This window comes from Nicotiana sylvestris, chromosome 2 (genome assembly GCF_000393655.2).
Source record: "Nicotiana sylvestris chromosome 2, ASM39365v2, whole genome shotgun sequence".
Classification (NCBI taxonomy): Eukaryota; Viridiplantae; Streptophyta; class Magnoliopsida; order Solanales; family Solanaceae; genus Nicotiana; species Nicotiana sylvestris.
In genome coordinates, this window is record NC_091058.1 from 87545707 (window position 1) to 87552045 (window position 6339).

A 6339-nucleotide genomic window follows, 5' to 3' on the forward strand; every position below is an offset into this window, starting at 1 on the left:
TAAAGAAAAATCATATTTACATCTCAAAAAAGGGCGAGGCTTTGTTTTTCCCAGGGAATTTTCGTGAATCTAAAGAAGGAGAAAATCAGAAGGGATTTTGAACCCCCAAAAAAATTGACACAAAATTCTCCCTTCAGGGTAGTTTGGGATTGTAGGAACACTAATGGGGATAGTTTACTATTATCCTGTTGCTTTTTATTTCATCCTCAAAACATTTGATTTAAATAACATCGTTTCATTAGATTTAAAGAACATCGTTTCATTAGATCTTCAAAGAGGATGCCGTTAATTATTGCACTTTGGGGGTGAAGATTAGGAGAAAGAAACATGGTGGGAAGAAGACATGTTGGTAGCTTTGATTTTTCTTTTGGCAGATGAAGACAGGGTGTTGGGGGAAGATGACTGAGGGTTGGATAGGGTTCTTGTTTTTCTTTAATTTTTTTTTTCAAAAACTTTTTTTAATTAATCAATTAATTCAAGTTAAATTCATGTGTCTCTTTTTTATTCGTCACTGTGGCGAGTGAATTACACGCATTGTTTATGTTGGTTGCTTGTGAATTTTATGTTTAAATGACACATTCGAGGTGTGGTTGGAGTGTTTAAATGGAACGGACTTAAGATGGAGTGTCAAAGTAAAAAGTGAGGATAACTTTAAGGGGTTGCCGATGTATTTGGCCAAACTTTAATGTGCTTATGTATCTGAAATAATGCTTTATGAAAATAAATAACTGAAAAAAGAAGTTTAGCAATCAGATTACTTTGAAAACATCTAAATTTTGAATATACTATTTGAAACGCAAAATACGAATTGTCTGATCATACAGAACTCAACTTTCCTATACAGTTCAGTAAAATACTCCTGAACCAAAGTCATTTCAACCCTTCAACTGCTATTATCTGGTCATTCAGATATGATTTGTTAAACTCTACCTACGCCTCAAACTACAATCCGCAGTAACATCCAGAACTGAGCATCTTTATTTGCCACCAAATTTAGTTTACAACAAAGCAAGAATATCAGAATTTCTGAAACCTTGAACTCTGAACTCTGCTTGTTCATTTCACAACTAATTCATCATCTAATAATGCTTCTTCAAGAATGGATCATCAAGAGGAATGCGAAGATGGTATCCCATTTTTCACAGCAGAAGCTTGATCGGCATATGTGACGAAGGTCAAAGAATTGTACTTCTACAATCAAAGTGCACTTCTGTGCAAGAGGTATTCCTTTCACTTAAACCGATGTTTGGCACTTGCAGCTGCAGATGGAAGTTCACATAGACAGAGGTAATTGTCTCACTCTCTTTCTTGCATGAGCCTGCCGTAAAATTCTCAAACGAACTGGAAGGGAAATGGCAAGGCCTATGATGAGAAAGGAACTCCAGTAATGTTGCAAATAAAGGGCAAAATATGATGATACTATAAGCACAGTGAATAGCAAGGCGTAGAACACAGCAGCCACAACATCAGCCCTACACAATTTGAGACAATTACAAGTTTGTTACAGCATTAAAAAATGCACAGATCTTCTAAAACTGTTTAGAAGGTTATATGAACTTGTGGTACAAAGGTTACATCATGCAAATATTTATCTAATGACCAACAACTGAAGACAAAACTGAAGGGGAGAAGGACATGATAATTCAGTAAGTGTCCTAAAGCAGACCCAGATATCGTGCATCCAAGTTTGTCAATATATGAGAAGCATAATACACCAAAGAAATTTACAAGTTACATATAACAGATGATTGACTAACGCTATACTACATGTAGCCTCTCATCCATTAAACAAGTGCTTTTCCTGACATACCACTAACAAAGGAGAGAAGGAATTCCAACAACCAGGAGAAGATTGAAACATTGGACAACATTAGGATACAAAATAATTAGGAATTAAAACAAGATAATAATCAGGTACAGAAAGCCAAAGGATGAGATATGACATTGACGAATATTATTTAATCCAAATTAGCCGTTTTTGTAACGGAAAATTAATTTTCCTCCGCGTTTTGAATTCCCGTTTTATTTTGCGTAAATAGCCATTTACGTTATGGCCGTTTTACGTGAACAGGCATGACTCATGACAGACCTTATGAAGAGTTGCACTTGTTCGTTTAAACTCAACATGTTGGTTGTAAATAGCAGACCATTCCCTCAGATTTTCCTTACGAAAATTCTGAATTCTCCTCTTCCTTTCTGCACTGTTTTCTTACAAAACAAACAACGTAAGTGTGATTTGCTGCAGCCATTTGTGTTCGTTGAAACACCGGGGTTTGAAGTACCGCTACTCCAGTGTGTAATCCGTTCTATCCTGGGAGGAAATAATCCACAACCTTGGGTACTAGGAGGGGATTAAATTCCTTAAGGAAACACTGTGAATTCAGTAGGCTTGAATTAAATTTTGTTTCTTCTACATTTCTGTTTATACGTTATTTTCCTTCTCCAGAATTATTATACAAATACAGTGTACTAACAGTTTTTAAGTGTTCTATGGGACTCGGACTAAGCAAATGATGATGCAATTTGAAAAGGGCCAGCAAGAAGATAACAACCCAAGTATAAGAAAATTCACCTATAATGACAGACCTTTTGAAGAGTTGCACCTCTTCGTTTAAAGTCATGACAGACCTTCTGAAGAGTTGCACCTCTTCGTTTAAACTCAACATGTTGGCTATAAATAGCAGACCATTCCCTCAGATTTTCCTTACAAAAATTCTGAATTCTCCTCTTCCTTTCTACACTGTTTTCTTACAAAACAAACAACGTAAGTGTGATTTGCTGCCGCCATTTACGTTCGTTGAAACACTGGGGTTTGAAGTACCGCTACTCCAGTGTGTAATCCATTCTATCCTGGGAGGAAATAATCCACAACCTTGGGTACTAGGAGGGAATTAAGTTCCTTAAGGAAACACTGTGAATTTAGTGGGCTCGAATTAAATTTTGTTTCTTCTACATTTCTGTTTATACGTTATTTTCCTTCTCCAGAATTATTTTACAAATACAGTGTACTAACAGTTTTTAAGTGTTCTATGGGAGTCAGACTAAGCAAATGATGATGCAATTTGAAAAGGGCCAGCAAGAAGATAGCAACCCAAGTATAAGAAAATTCACCTATAAAGACAGAATGACAGAGACAAACACTTACATGAACTTCAGCCTGGAGAAGAAGATATCAGAACTCCTAGAAAAAAATGGAAGTGATGGCCTGATGGATAATATTCAGGAACAGAGAGCTATAAAGGAAGATGAATTAGTCCTGAAGGCTGGTTTATACATAGAGGAGATTGCTAAAAATGAGGAGATAGCATGGAGACAGAGATAACGGGTGCTATGGCCAAAGAAGGATGAAAGAAACACTATCCAAAGAAAGGTAAATGTTCATAGAAGAGCCAACACTATTGATAAGCATAGAGTAAATGGTGAGCCCGTGGAAGACCAAGGGGCTATTAAAAGGGAGATTGTATCCTTTTATCAGAAGTTATACACAGAGACTGAAGATTGGAGATCTGAATTCACCTTTGCGAGTGGTCCAAGGATTAATGACGAAGAGGAGCAGTGGCTACAACGACCTTTTGAAGAAAGAGAGATACTAGAATGTATCAAGATAATGTGCAACACACAAGGCACCTAGGCCTGATGTTATTCACTGGGTTTCTTTCATAGCTACTGGGAAACCGTCAAGGATGATACTATGAAGACTCTCGAAAATTTCCTGACCCATGAATATTTTCGAAAAAGCTTCAATACGACATATGTGGCTCTTATTCCTAAAATAAAAAGCTTGGAGCCAAGGAATTGAGAGATTTTAGACCTATCAGTGTGATAGGGATGTGTATAAGATCATCTCCAAAGTGCTCACACAAAGATCGAAGAGGGTGATACATATGCTGGTGAATTGCCAACAAATGGCATTCATCAGAGACATGCAGATATTGGATGCGACATTAACAGCAAATGAGTGTGTGAATACCAGAGTTAAAGGGAGAAGTCCAAGGATACTATGTAAATTGGATATCCTACAACCATGTAAATTGGGGCTTCCTGATTCGCATATGTCTTAAAAGAAGGAAAATAAGACCCACCAGAAGACTGGCATTTCTTAATTTAGGTTCCACTCATTGGCAGTGAAAGATTCAGTATCTTTACAATGGAGTAAGCATGGAGTGCATCCCCAGATGCAAAGTGGTTAGTCCCTCTTTCATTAGCTCAAAAGAAGAAGGAGCCTATTTCAAAGTTAAAGGTCATGCTGTATTATCGAGGATCCTTTATGGGAATCTATTTTGGAAATATCGCTCTCACACCTGTTAAATTAGACTTTCTTTCTAAAATCTGACACCAGCAATCTCCTAAAGGCGATGGGACATAGAAACAGACAATAGATGCCCTAGGAATGGCAATGTAACCTTATGCTGACTTAAGGCTAGTGACAATCTTACGACAGCCACCAGCTTAGAGAGAGACTCAATGAATTAGACATATCCATGAAGGTGGGATATATGTAGTTATATCCAAAATTGGATAGGGGAAACCATAAGCAAGGCATCACTGGATTACATTGTGAATACACTACTATTTGAAATTTTGAGGAGGAACCAATAATCCACCATGAGCATCAATGGAGGAGAAAAAGAAGGTTTAAAAAACTATTAATATATCAAAACATTGTAAATAGCACATCTCAATGGGAGATCAACCTATAAAGAGTCTTGCTGCAAAACAAAAAATTTTATTGTCCGGTCAGAAGTGCGGAGAAAGTCCAAGGAAATTCAAATTGAAGTGTTCCAATTATACGTGGAACAGTGAAGGGAGGAAAGCAGCAAGCTTCCCCTTTTTCTTTCAAATAATTGTTCTACTTTTTAATGAATGGGTTCTAACTTTCAACGAAGGAATTAACTTCTGTAGAAATGTTATCGCGATGCTCCCTTTAGCATCTAAAATCAAACTTACTCATGTCCTTAGACTCCCCAAACCCATAAAGCAAAAGCAAGAGAAAAGGGGAAAAAACAAACAAGACTTTTAATCACTTCAATCTGCAGAAGAAAAAAAAAAAAGAAACTGGTGATAACAAGGTCTTATTTTGTAGAATGCCTTGGCAATTTGCACCAAAGGTGACTTTGTGTCAAGCCAAAAGCTTTCCCGATGATAATTTTTTGGATTTAGTGAGTCCATGTCCATTGCCTTCGCACTTAGAGCTACTTACCTTGCGCCTCAGCAGAAACTTTTAGAATCATCATTTGTCTAAGTTAAATTATTTCAATCTAGGTGAACCACTTGAACATCTACAGCTAAAGTAATTCCCCAAATTAAAATGGAAGTATTCAGAAACATAATATAATGCACCCAAAGATGTAGCCTAACAGTCAATGAAGCAGGTAAGGTTAAAATGACAAAAAATTCAGGTAATTTCTTCTCATCTGCTGGCAAAGTTACCTGTACATGTGCTGATGGCAGGTAGCAGTAGATACCCGGTGGTAATGCAAATAATTAAGTACATCACAAATCATATTTTTTGCACAAATAGCTCAGGAATAAAGAAATTAATTAAAATAAACACACAAAAAAATCTAAGCAGAAACATTTTCCTGCTAAAATTGTTTAATTTGATGTTAATATAGAGAGACGTACATACATATACACAGACAAATGGAGACGTACCAGTTTGAGAGAAGAGGCTTAGGGGAAAAGAAAGAAAGAGGGGGGCACTTGTGTTGAGATCTGATCTGGTAATCTCTGAGCTGCTCCACCAGTTTAGACCTTGTTATCATATTCCCCCCAAAACGACCGGAAAATTTTCTCCGATCTCAATTGGGTTTTCTATTTTTGTGTTCAAATCCAATTGCGAATTCAGAAGCAGAGAATTACATCAAGGTAGGGTTTATTCGGGAATTGAAGAGATCTCAAAGGAACACGATTTTATGATTAAACTGCTACACTGGTATGGTATACCGAAAGAAAAAGAAAACGCTAAACTGAGAGGGACACGTATTAGCCCATGGTATGTTGATTGATAAAACAATTAAATTAGATAGAGATTAATAAATATAAATATATAAACGTATGCAATTAATTAATAAAATTTAAGAGCAAAAAATGTAAAAATGAATTAAAATAACTACCAGGAACGAAAATTAAAATAATTATACATTTTAATACATTCATATAATAATAATACAAATGTAATATTTGGTTGGTTGCATAAGAAAATTTATTTTATGTATAATTAATACAATAATACACTTGGTTGACAGTATTAAATAATACTGTAGACACCGGATTTTTGACCCTCCTCGAGGATTTTCACATTTTTAGCGTGAATATGTGAAATTGGGGCTAATATAG

At 36.1% G+C, this 6339-nt stretch overlaps 1 long non-coding RNA gene across 1 annotated transcript; it reads right to left on the reverse strand.

Annotated features, from left to right (window-relative positions):
- Positions 1-754: 754 nt before the first annotated feature.
- Positions 755-5971, reverse strand: LOC104232663 (uncharacterized). Its single transcript, XR_011405392.1, has 2 exons — positions 5656-5971; positions 755-1472 (listed from the first exon to the last, which is right to left on the reverse strand). It is a non-coding gene; the product is annotated as an uncharacterized lncRNA (long non-coding RNA).
- Positions 5972-6339: the final 368 nt, after the last annotated feature.